The sequence below is a fragment of the Dreissena polymorpha genome, chromosome 1, assembly GCF_020536995.1.
Source record: "Dreissena polymorpha isolate Duluth1 chromosome 1, UMN_Dpol_1.0, whole genome shotgun sequence".
NCBI lineage: Eukaryota > Metazoa > Mollusca > Bivalvia > Myida > Dreissenidae > Dreissena > Dreissena polymorpha.
The window spans coordinates 125,845,534-125,859,818 of NC_068355.1; the positions used below are offsets into that span (position 1 = coordinate 125,845,534).

At 32.8% G+C, this 14,285-nt stretch overlaps 1 protein-coding gene across 1 annotated transcript in view; it reads left to right on the plus strand.

Moving 5' to 3' along the window:
- Positions 1–1,817: 1,817 nt before the first annotated feature.
- The window catches only part of LOC127848921 (suppressor of tumorigenicity 14 protein homolog), a 48,362-nt gene continuing 35,894 nt past the window's right edge, over positions 1,818–14,285 (plus strand). The window contains exons 1-2 of the mRNA XM_052381649.1: positions 1,818–2,023; positions 6,626–7,243. The gene's annotated coding sequence lies outside the window, so the exon portion shown is untranslated. The remainder of the gene's footprint in view (positions 2,024–6,625; positions 7,244–14,285) is intronic.

Sequence of the window (14,285 nt, forward strand, 5' to 3'; positions counted from 1 at the left end):
TTTATTTCACAAAAACAAAAATACAAAAACAAAGTGGCTTTTTAGAACTGATAACAAGTGTACTCCCTATACGATTGATGCGTTATTGTTATTAGTAGTCTATTATACATGTTGTTATACAAACGCAACTCGCTAGACACTTTTCTGGCTTTCGGCCTAAAGATAAAAAACAACATCAAACCGCGGATGGCTGAAGCCATGAGCACCATAGCGTGTGCATCGAATAAAAACATCATACTGACCCTAAAGATGTATTACATATTCAACACAGAATTTTTTTTCTAATTAGTCATCAGATAAAGTGAACAGTGAAAGGCATACAAGCTACACCAAAGCAAAAAAAAAATACATCAATTTGCAAAGCAATTAATTACAATTGTTTTGAGGTAATTTTGATAAAACATATCAAACGTCACTGTATTTAGACAAATCTTAAAAATGAAAAAGTCACAATATAAACAAAAACAACAAAAACGTAAACATACAGAACATATTCCCAGTTAGGTTCAGTATTAAAAATGTGAACGTTTTTTTTTAATTATTTATTCAATGTGTTAATGTTCAAAAGCATAAATTTCACCATTCGAGCGTTTAAAATGTGCGCACAATAAAGCTCAGACCGAATAAGCGGAATTTACCTACCCGTTACGAATCAGTAATTCTGATAGATCTTATTGAGAAATATTAACGCTAATATATAATTTAAGACAACATATTTATACAGCAAACTATAATTATGCTTTTGTCAATTCGTGAGGAAATGAAAAACTAAAAGAGACCAATTTAAAAAGTTGTTTTAAAAAGAGTATAGCTTAGATGACGAGTTGTAAATCCGCATTCAACATTTAGCAGTTCAACACCACCACCTATTCCATGTGAAAGGAGTGTTTTTTAGCTGGTTATTCTTTTTCACTAGAACTTCTTTAATCAAGTCATACATATATCAATGAGATAACGTTAAAATAGTTCTTCAGCATCATTCGAAAAAAATACACGTTGGGTACAGCACCGCAAAAAGTACCGAAAACGTAAGATTAATATTAAGTTTAACATTTTTCCTCATTTTCGACGAAAAACTACAGAAAAACTCTATATTTTCTCTATTCAGAGCAACAAAAGTCAGTTGTTGGCAGAAATGACATTCAGTCTGATTATCTCCTTAGTTACCTTTTTAAGTTAAGATTTCCCCTTCAAGCTTTGTTAATACCAGCCCAAGACAATTCAGTGCGATTATAAACGGGCCCTACTCTGTTCAAATGGGGTTTAATGCATGTGCGTAAAGTGTCGTCTCAGATTAGCCTGTGCTAATGTGTCCGCACAAGCTAATCAGGGACGACACTTTCCGAGTTTTTGATATTTTCGTTCCAAGAAAGTCTCTTCTCAGCAAAAGTTCAATTAAGGCGGTAAGTGTCTGCACACTGGGACGACACTTTACGCACATGCATTAAACCCCCTTTTCACAGAGCGGGGCTCAAAGAAATCAACATTCGTATTACCTGGTTTAGCCGGCTACCCATGCACTTGGCCTTACGATTTATAGCGTTGACAATAGCTTTAAATACCTATAGATACAGTGGTTCGCTTAATACCCTGTCATAAATACGGCTTTAACTTTCAAACAATTAAACTCCACAGGTAAAAAATGTTTCACTAGTTTTACAATGCCTCGCAGATCGATGGAGTTTTGTAAACAATATAACACTTCCATAGCTGCATTATTGAAAATATTATCGACGTTTTCATACACTAACCGATATCGAACGATTAATACCGTCCGTATTGGTTACTAGATTACACGGTTATTTCAATTTACAAAATGCCATTGAGAACTCTTAAAAATACGTAAATATTGTAAAATAGTAGTTGTAATATCTGTTGTTAGTTTATAACAGTGTTGTTTTAATTGATACTGTAGATTTAATTTTCTTGTGTGTAAGGTCAGTACAACTTATCACAACGGCATTGGGTTTTAAAATAGTTATGGATACATATTACCAGCTGTGGCTTAGTGTCCAAAATACAGGTAACATGAGATTGGATAAATTTACCACCTCTAGCTGAGTGACAAATACGCGTAACATATTTCTCTAACAGCATTGCTATAATTATAAAAGCGTCCATACTTTAAATTCGAAAGTTTCAGTGTATATGTGACCGCTACAATTTACTTTCATGACGTTTTTTAACATGCAACTGTATTTATAAAGACGATATAAATTACGAACAAGTTGAATTACAAATAACTAACTTACTGTAACGCTCCTCGCAAGAAAGCCCTGTCATATATTAACACGTAATAGCAAGTGTTGTGAGGTAGTTCTGCATAAGACAGCAAGATCTTGTTCATGAAAATGTGACAAGAATATGGGAAAACTCACAATCTTTTCAAGCAAATATTCATGTATTTTACGAAAAAAATTAATCTAAATCTTCACTCAAAGTCTCCGTATTAAGTTAGCGAATTTTAGGTTCGGATTGGATACAAAAATTAATATAAAATACCATAATTATTCGATGAAAATAGATAACACCACCCAGATCCATGTCTTTATTAGACAAAAAGCAATTTATCTTACATAACTTTCCGGTGAATGGTCTCACGAAATCCTCTGTGTATTTGTGTGTATGTTGTTTTTTTTTCATTACCCTATAGAGTTATAATTTTTTCGTATGCTCATCTGGAAGTATTATGACTTGGAATAGGAAAGAAAATGGATTTAAAAAATCATCGCAGGGATAACATAAATTTGACTTAACCTGATGCCGTCATAATGGAATTTTTTGCGAGTTTACAGTGCCATATCCCTTTCCATTACAGCGAACAGCCCCAAGCGCAATCACAGTTTCAAACAATTTCTTAAGAGATCAACAGAAACCATAAATTTCGGTCAACAAGTCACCTGCGAATTAATTGGATCCTTTGCCAAAGGCTATATTCACAAAAGCCTTTAAATAAAAATTTGCAATTAATCATTCGACTTTAATCTATACATTTTCATAACAACAATGCACACTAGTTTAGCATTTAGTTACATTCCATTAAATCGGGTGGTTATAACGCTATTGAAGCTATTGATTTATGTTTTCATGCAGTTTATAAGAAAGTATTAGTGATCTTAATTTGGCGATCACTGCTTAAAACCTTGAAACATAACAGTGAACATAATAGATAATTGTAACGACTTTTCTCGCGGAACTCGAATTACTTGGGAACGTGTTCTATAAGTCTATAACTTATTTGTACGGTTTACAATGGTTTACAATGGAATTAATTCAAAAAAGTTTGGAATATGATACTCAAATAAAATGGTTTCAGATATCGATTGTCGTGTTTCTTTTGCCTATGAATACTACACAGTGAACGTTACATGCGTCATGGTTTGCTCTTTGTTGACTCTTGATTGAATTTTAAATTTAATCGTCTAAGGTCACGCGTTAACGTTAATTAGATGTAATGTAAGTTGTGCTTGCTTCATAATTAATTTCGTTAACATTTCATAGAGAATTTGAATATGCATACCATTGATTACCACAATCAATGCGGTAAAAAAATAAAAGTAATACAAAGTTTAAAAAAAAATACTGACATTCTTACCCTTCTTGCGCAGATGTCAGTTTAAAGGGACCTTTTCACAGACTTTGGTAGATATTGAAGTGTATCATTGTAATCTTTATATTGATTAATGTAGACATTGGATATAAAAAGCTCAAGTAAAAAACAAGTATAAAATTAAAGAAAGAAAAAAGTAAACCTCAAATGGGCTCGAGCCACTAACCCCTGGATAAAAGTCTATCACTTACAACACTCGGCCATCCGTGCTCATACAGTGAGTGATGTATGTTATATTTTATATAAGCAATCTTCGTAGTGTCACACAAATAACGACAACAACAGAACTCTCCAAATTGTTAAATTGTTTCGCGTTGAAACGCTTTATAATTTTCAGGTTTTAAAATCGTCAAAAGATGCACATAATGCATATTTAGAGCATGGTAAATGTTCAGTATTACTGTTTCCTCGCAAATATCATAACTACAACGAAGATTTGCGAATCTGAAGCAAAAAAAATTATTTTGTCAATAGACCAAAACGTGAAAAGGTCCCTTTGAAAAGCCGCATACCTTAATTCAACAATTCTATGATTATTTGATCACATTTTATACTAGGTTCGAGCCGTATAATATTATAAATAAACTTGGTAGTTTTATGCGTAATGAAAATAATTATCTGATTTAATTTAACTGTAAAAAAAAATATACAACCGGTATCTGCGTTTTATGCAATAATTAAACATAACAAACATTCCGACATTCTTGTCTTTTATAAGAACGAACAATATCAAGAGTTAAAAGGAGCTTTTTAATTTTATATGAAAGATAGTGATTGCAATTTGATGTTTGATACAAATAGCTTTTATATGCAAAGGGCGTAATTGAATGTGTTCAATAAATCAATAACAACTTGTCATTGTAGCAACCGACCTGCTAACGTGTTCGCACTTGTAGAACGTAAATGGTATTATAAAACAAGGTTGTTTTGCTATTAAGTTTTAATTAGTATTTCTGTGGTACGTATGTCTTGTCGATACTGCTTTGTCAATACTATATTCTTAATAGCAATATATTTACACAGGTTCAAAATATTATTATTCTTAAGACAAAGTTTATTATACAAATCATTATTGAAGAGACGTGATGCACGTTTTTCCTCTATTCATGGCATCGCGTAGTTACACAATTGAATAAAAACAATATTGCCAATATTTATACAAACCTAGATTTAAATCATTTAACACATTCCTTTATGCCAATTGCGAGACGATTTCATGCCCAGCGGATATTTATGTATGCGTTTACTTCCCACCATGTTATTAGTTATTACCTCGTTAAGTCCATTGAATGACCGATGATGTTGTGTATCAGTCTAGACTTTGTTGAACAACCGTCTTGGCTAACGGCTTGACTCTTGTATTCAAAAAAGTACTTGTTTACAGCATACTTATCTAAAAAACAACGTTTAAGTTAAGTTTGATATACATTGGAAATGAACCTTAAATTGACGTAAATATTGACGTGTATTGCGTCACATCTATTGCAATATTTGCCATTGTAATATATTTTACAAGTTATGAAGGTATAACTGTTTAAGACGTCACCCTTCGATTGTGTAACGCCTTGAGGCATTTAGGAATTGAGATTGTCTGCACTACATTACCGACACGCTTTAACGCCCCATCCTGACGATAATGAGCAGATAAACCAAACTGCAGACAAAACATGACGGAACGTAGTTCCACTGTTTTCCATAAAAACTCATATATTCAATGACATGTAAAATTTAAAATATTGATCATTATACAAAAATCGTTTGTAGTTATAACACACTCTTTCATACGATTCGCAATGGTTAATATTTGGGATAAAATCGTTGCAAATGTAGTCAAGAAAGTTACATAAATCTGTAAAAAACTATATTTTCTGCAATAACGGCATTGGTCATATACATTTTAAGATAGTGTATGAGCGATCATAAGTTTCAGCCAGTCAACTGTGTATGTCTCCTTTATGATTTAATACAGCAAAATAGCTTTGATTTCATCGTGGATCCATATAGCGTAAACATAGACAAATGTACATTTTTAGGTGAAACGAATCAGACTCTTTTCCCAAAGATCTTTCGATAAATTAAAACTTTTGAACGATTATGAAACTGATGTCTTTAAACATTTTGAACATATTTTTGTCTGCAGTTTAGTTTGTCAGAAGCAAGTTCGGTCTGTCGAATTGTGCATGGTCGAAGGGAAATATCTCGTGACATTAAATTTTATAAACATTCCCTTCAGAAAAATATATTGTTTAATGCTCGCTTTATTTCTTAACCAGTAAAACTATATCGATGTTTATCTTAATCGGGTCGTTGCATCCTGCGTATTAAAAGAATGATACGAAACTATTGAAAAACGCTGTTGAAATGTTATCCCGTTAAATATAACAGTTGCTTTTGTTTTTTTGAAATAACAATATGTAATTGTTTTAACATATATCTTATAAATTATACATATTTACAATTATCATTCTTGACTTTGCTGCATTAGCCATCTCGGAAATATTAGCTTGACGAACTTCTTTTTGTTCGGTATGTTTTCGTGGTCGTATGCAAGACTATTCGAGACATAATACCCAACTTTCAAAATCGAAGTTAACCTCCTTATTCAATGAAATGTATGTGCATATTGTCTTCCTTCATCATGCTTATAAAACAACACATCGTATCGCAGAAATGCGCTTTTGGTCCTTCATCGTAAATGGAGCATAAGTTTGTTTGTAAAACAATAGCAACAATAACAACAGAAACCACACAGTCAACTATCGTTATTCAACGAACATAATACGAATATCGTTTCTCCTCATCGTTCTAATAAAAACCCAAAATCGCTTCTCAAAAAAGCCAATACATGTACTAGATAATTATCATGGGCATGCTTTCAGATTATGATTTAAGCACATACCTGCAGCAGACATGTACCTGATCGCAGTCATAGATGCCTATAGACACTTACTGTATTCTGGCATCCATAATAACTGTACCTGTACTTGTGATAACCGATAATTGTATTAATTGCAGGTGACAGATGCACGAAGAAGGTGGGCGCTTTATGCAACGGCATTAGGGATATAATTGTTAAAACGGAAATGAGAGTGCTCTGTGGGGGTATAAAGCACGCCTATATTGTTGGTCGTAAATACACATCTGGACGTTTGGTTTCAGATGGGATTGCCAATAAGTAAAAAGCAATATATTATATTTGGCATTTGAAAGTGGCATATACCTTTGTTGGATAGATACTGTAAGTAAGTGAATATTATGTTTATCCAATCAATACCGGTATTGACGCCAATTATATATTATATTTTAAGTGCAACAACAGTGTATGGTGTGATTTATTAGTGAATATTTCCTTATCACATGAGTGTAAAACGCCGATAACAACACGAACTGCGAAATAAACACCCATGCGACTCTTTCTGCAACACTTGAATATGAGAATCGCCTAGCCTCTTCAGAGTGCAAATTTTAGTCAAAAAGTCGTCTGTTCTAATATCCAACATGCGAGGATTTACCAGAACACGATTTAGTGTCAGTAATGCAATTATTAAAGACCTAAGTCGGTGACCGTACTACGTGAACAACGATTGCGCGGCATCCCAGTAACTATCTCTCACCACCGCCAGTGACTTTTACGTAAGTACGCATAGTTTTTTAAGTATTTCATGGCCAACTGTTGGTTTGTCGACGTAGTCTGAATTGTCTACGTGCTGTCATCGATACACTCATAAATGGTCGATCGATAATAAACGAAACAAGAATTGTTTGCGTTATGTTTGAATAAAAAGAATAATACAAGATAATATCGAAACAATAACAAAATGGTTACAAATTATACGGCTCATCAAAATTAACATTAAGTTCCCAGTAGCAAGATGTAATGTTGAACATGTACCCAGTATTACAAGTAGACATATTCGACATATATATTAAAAAATTCATATGAAAAAATAACTTGTATATGTACTGCTGGTATCCATAATACTGTTCTTTCTTACGTTTCAATGTATACAACGTACAAAGAAAATTATGATGCGTTTATATGCTCATACTGAGTGATCGGCAACTATATCTTGATCGCCTCTATTATAGGCTTAACAGCTGGTTTTGATGATTATTGTGTTGTTCATGTACGTATTATGTATGTTTTGTTTACCTGTGATCGTCAATTATATCTTGATCGCCTCTGTTAAAGCCCATTTAAGAAATTATTATTATTTTGTAATGCATTTTTCATTTATAATTATTTACCTGGGCTTCTCCGCCTGTTTTCATGATTATTGTGTTGTCCATGTACGTTTTATGTATATTTAGTTTACTTATGAGTGTGGGTATGTGTGTATGGGAGTGGGTGTATTCGTGCGTGCGTGTGTAGGTGTGAGAGTGTGCGTGTGGGCGTGCGTGTGTATTGCTTGTTGTTGTTTTTTGCATTTTGTATGGCCTTCGTTTCTGGTAATTTTATTGTTAATTTATGTTGTCCTGATGTGCCTAATATGGCGTATTGGATAGAAATAAACACCTTCCATTACGACAGAAATACTAATATGTACATATATTAAGAATAAATACATATATATCAGATGTATTTGATTGGTCGCAGCGGGAACAGTATAGTCAGATTTAAGACATTTACACTATGTTGTACAATAATATGTGTTAAAAGATTTAACAGTAGACCATCTAAGTAGAAAGTATAAGTAGACAATAAGAAAAATAAGTACAATAAAATGCACCGATTAAGAACAGATACATTACCCAGCATTTATAAATACTAAATAAAGTATTGTATTTATGACATTTTCATTAAGACGTGAGAGGTAAATAATGTATTATTCATAGTAAGTATGATATTCATTGCGCAATGTTTTAGACGTAAAAAATATAAGCTTAATAATTTTATGTTGTATAGTATAACATTCATTAGACGTTCTACAATTTGAGGTACATTTTGGCATACATAGTAATACCTTAAGGTATTGTTTTCTTGGTACCATGTCAAGAATAAATTCAAACAAGATATGGAATTCAGCTTCTAACTTGTTATATACACACATAGCTACATAAAGATCAATTTTCTGATAGAATATATATGAAAAAACACCGTGAGTTAACAAAGTAACGATTACACCAATGCTGAATTATTAACACAAAATATAAACGCATACTAAATGCTGATGTAACTTCAGCAATGTCTTGTATGTAATCGGCATCAAGTCGCCTCCAGTACATAAAGCATAATGATTAGAGATAAAATTGACTGTGGTATGTTAATGACAATTGCGCCAATACGGCTCCCTAGTATTAATTATAAACCAATCATTTGAGAACAATATCAAATCAACACTTTGTGGCATGTGCATCACAGTCAACCAAATGCAACATGCGCATAAAACGTGTTTACCCAAAAGCAAGGTGAAAACCTTTCGGTTAAACAACGTCAACCACAATCATACGCCACGGACGTCAACGATCAGTAAATCACGAACATATACCCAACATTAAAAGCTAAAAAATTAAAAGCAGTTTGTCAACGTTATCATTAAATCAGTCTGTTACATACAAATCAAGAACTATTAGTCGTTTATTTAAAAGTGTGACAACTGTGCAAATAAGAAATAGAAACATGTTATATCAAAAGTACATAATGCTCCCCAGATTTCAATGCCCCAGACAAACACGTCTAAGCAAATATTTACGCGTAGTTATCAACAATTTTAAACTATAAAAACGTGTTTGAATACCATTGCCATTGACAAAAGCCCCGTGTTATTCAAAACCGGAATAGTAATGTTATGAAAACATTATAACATTCATGCATTGATGGCAAACGATTTACAAAACTCAACAATGAAAAGGAAAAAAAGGCTGGTGATCGGATAATTACGCGTTTCTTTGACGGCTTCAAATGATATGATTTGAGTTTATGTGCTTGCATATTGAATAATTTATGTAATTGTCGGCATTCGTCTTGAAGTTCTCTTTCCTCTTTGATCATATTGTTTCAAACAGGAATGATAATGATCAGCATTTTGCGTTTTCTGTATTCTTGAAATTTACCACACTATGCAGTAATTAATGAACACAAAGGTATTGGTTTGTTTTTATTATATCGTTAATCTTTAGTTTCTGCTCTTTCAAGTGATGAATGACCGCACACCTTTAGATCAAATGATATTTTCGCTTTCTTGTTTTCTATTCCGTGCTTAATATTTCTGCATGGTTACTGATATTTTGTTGATATTTAAGATATCAGATTGGCGTTGACCCCAATCTGTTTGTTGTGTTTCGTGCGATGTGCTGTTTCAGGTGTCAGACTGTTGGTAAATTGGTCTCTTGCCATAAGTAAAGGAACATGTGCTATCAATCACCTGCACTTCTACTGATGCAGTTGCATCAATTCGTGTATATTTATCTGACATGTGCTTGAGACGGCATTTAAACGTTATGAAAGACATGCACATTCTCACTTATGAAACAATATCCCAATAGAGCATTAACTTCAATCTATAAACAAATCTTACAACCATGCTTGAATGAACGTTATTTTATTTCTATCCTGTAATTATATAATACATGGGATTTCCAAAGGATAGCATTGGTCGTAATAATTACGCTAAAAGGGTCGCACTATTTTTATGTACGTCTATTTAAAGTGTGATTTACGATATATTGTAATTATTTGATAAAACGTTTTGTTTATGGTGGCTAGAAATTTTAATAGAGGCGATTCAACAACTATCTGTATTCAAGATAACTCAACACAGTACCTGTATATTTGTTGGATTATAATTCAGGTTTATCATTTGATGCATCTTGAACTTGAATAAAAACTACATATTTTGAATTAACCGACTGCTTTATACATTTGTGAATCTTAAGTCTTCGTGATTATTATGCGAATTTAATGTGTACGCTTCGATGCTTTAACAAACATAAATACTATTCGTGTAAGTTAAACTGCGTTTTAACGTATGTTCGATCGCAGTAGAAAGATGTAAATATTTACAAGTAATGGCAGTGTTTACCAGCGAAAACAACGTTTGCTGACACCACAGCTCATTACATGTGTGCTTTCATAGATCTTTCACAGTTTTATGAGGATGAAACGTCCTAATATTAGTGATTATTATAATAATATCAGAAACAAAAGCCAATTTTTTTGTTTTAATTTTGTGTTTTATGTAAACATGCTAAATGCCATCTTATTTATTCAATGTAGCAGGGTAAGAAGTTCTTTGTTCGTGTTTGATTTGATAATTGAAAACAAAGAAGCCACTTATGTCCCCTTCAACATTGTATCAACATGATTGTGAACTAATAAGAAACACGTGTATATCATCTATTTGAAATAATTGCTTGCAGAAGTATATTAGTGAAAAAAAAACTTTCGACAATAACCATCACCTCGTCCACATGTGTTTGATTGCCTTAGGTATAAAAACCCGCATGGTTTACGACAAGAGTCTTCAAAGAACGCTCATTATTGCTTGGGTTGAGCGATTTCGTGTTTCATGGTATTTAAGAAGATGTGCACTCGTGTTCGGTTAAAAAACAATTTTATGTTTATAACAAGTATATAGTATTAAAATTACGGTAGTGCGGTAGTAATTGATGTAGCTTGAATCAGTTTTACCGAAAGGTTCTTGTGTATGCTGTCAAAGACGCTAGTCTGAATGGTTCCCGTGATAACATGTTACTTCCATACATCAACTGTTTATATTGTTTATATAAAATACGTCATTTTATCGGGATGTTATCAAGGAACATAGGCAAAACCACTCTGTTTGCAATGCGGTTTCATTAAAATATGTAATTTGCCTTATAAGAATTTCTTGTTAACTTGATGGGTAATGCAATCACATTATGTTAGTGAAAATGCAAGCAAACATGTTCCCAAACAGCCGTTGCTTTGTGTATGCTTTCCTTTGTTGAAAATAAATGGTCTTTCTCTATTTTGCGTTGCATGTTATAAACAATGTGTTTAACATAATGTTGATAAAACCTCTGCTAACACAATAAGCAACTTCTAAGTCATTGTTGCAAGCAAACGGGACTCTGAAATTGCATTTGTGAATGTCTGATTCACACATGATATGTAAATTGCTTGGAAGTGTGTCACCCGATTCATGTGTAGTCAGATTGAAATGGATATGTTCACAAATTGTCATTTTCACATGGGCCAAATAACAACGCTGTCATTTAATGGTAGAATCAAATGAGTTACTAACATAACTTCATTATAATTAAACAAGTGTTATACGTGGATTGCAAAAATAAAGTAAGCAGCGCAAATCGGTTTGACTATTAAAATATGAAATAATCAACTGTTAAGCACACACATGCAAAAAGCATATGCTAAAGCAAAATTGTTTTATCAAGGTATAAGCTTCAAGCATTCAAACATGCTTATTGTTATTATAGACAATCATACGTATTTTCACTTACAGTCATACACAGAAATATAATACATTTCAAAAGGCTGAAGCAGGTATAGGATTGAGAACATTCCATCTCGAAAACAGCAAAACTTCATGAGAAAATAGTAAAACTAAATACTTAAATTAACAATTAGCGAACAGATCTCATGTTAATAAAACCTTGTCAGTGCTAATATATTGGTGATACGCCTGTGTGTTTATGATGTGTACGCTTTTGATGTCATACTCGTTGTATTTTTGTTTTTACTTTTGAGAAAAGGACAATAATTATTTTGTGTTCAAATATAACGAAAGGCGGGTATACTGGAATCACCGTATACGCCTGCCCGACGTTCTTTTCGTTTGTCCGTCAATATTTCCGTAAACACAAACCTTTTCGTAGTTTTCTTACAACATTGACAGTGCAATACATTGTTCACCATGATATGAAGCATGTGCAAGTGCGATTATCATCATCATTGTCAAAAAATACAAAAGTGATGCCAGAATTGCGACTATATAATATCTGCAAATTACGAAATGCTGCGTCGGGGGAGACGTTATTCTTCGACAATATTATAACGAACTATAGTCGAATGCTTGTTTAAATTATATAACCATCTGTTCGCACTTCTTCGTCCTGCAGCATTCACCAAAATATGCCCCGTTATACTATTTCGTATAAAACAATTCCACGTATCTGTTTATTTTATGACACGTACACCAAGCATTTGTCTCTTTAAAAAAAACTATATACAAGTGTTTAACAACAAGAAAAACATATATTTAGTATATTAATCTGAGTGTAATTTTTATGGTCACCGTTTCTTGTTAAAATATAACTGCACGAGCACACGCTAGTCAATAATTAGTGAATACAAAGGTATGGCGTAGAAGCAATTAATTATGTTGTTATCTTAATAGCAACGTATTAATTAAATATGGCAGAAATATGTAAAATGGTGGCATTGATGGCATATTTGCTTCAAACAAAACCGTATCACCGACAGATTTGTAAGTGTTCAGAAATAGAACGTTTCTGTATAAGACTTGATATAATTACTCAAGTAGCAATGCGGCATCATGTGACTATGACTTATTACACAACAGTTTAAGATGTGTGTCATTGAATCGCGATCTTCGTGTCCGAGTCTTTTCGCTCAAGTCTTGTGGTCTGCTTGAAAGAAAAACACGCGACAATAGGAACATTTGTGTTGAAGCACTTAAATAAAAGCTGTTATTAACTCAGCAGATGACTAAGAGGATGATGTGTCTCGTTTATGTAGAAAGTGTTCTAGGTTAAAATATTGCGCATTATATTTATATGTTTACTTTTTATTGAGTTATTTTGATCCATTGTCAACCTACGAGCTTTTCGAAGTAGTTTTCAGCACGTTTCGGGATTGTTAAGTATTTATCAAAAGTACAAACATTGTAGTTTTAGCATGAGATAATTACATATTATCAGACATATGTTTCTGGTGTAGTACGTAAATCACTAAATAGTGTATGGTGTAATTTGTATATTTGAACATTTATTAGGTAAACCTTTACATATATATAGCAAAGGTATTAACGTTCAGCTGATTTTGTCCTGAAAAACGCACATAAACTACACAAGATGTTAAATTTACAAATAGTGAACGGTAACATTTATCTGTATCAAATAAAAATTAATACACATTATTTAAAAACTGCTACTGCTTAAAGATGTGATAAAACTTGCAGTGCTTCTTATTTTTACTGAGGAAACCGGGCACATAATCAAATGCCTTTACAGATGAATGCTAAGTTTTTATGATTCATTTTATAATGATTACAACTTCGTTCACATTCGTATGAATGCTGCATTCTGATTGGATAATTTGTTCACGTGTCCGTTTTTTTATTTTCCGTTGAACTCACTTCGTATGCAAATTTAAACACGAATATTCATGGCGCTACTTTCTGGTCATAAATACGTTGCAAAAATGACGTTATGCTTTGCGCGAAACTTAATGGCGTTGTTTTTATTGGTCAATAGCGAAATGACGTTATATTTTTTGCGCAAACTTCAACGATATACCCGTTTGACGGAGATGAAACGGAAACTGAAAATAGATTAAAAAGGACTTTTATGACCCATACCACGATATAATTTCAGCTTTCAGATCATTTTGTGTTGTAATTATAAGAATGTAATAGCATTTTTCTGCATTTCATCGGTGTATGAACTGTCAGGAAAAATACACCTAATTTATGGATAAACGCCGTTGGCGTTT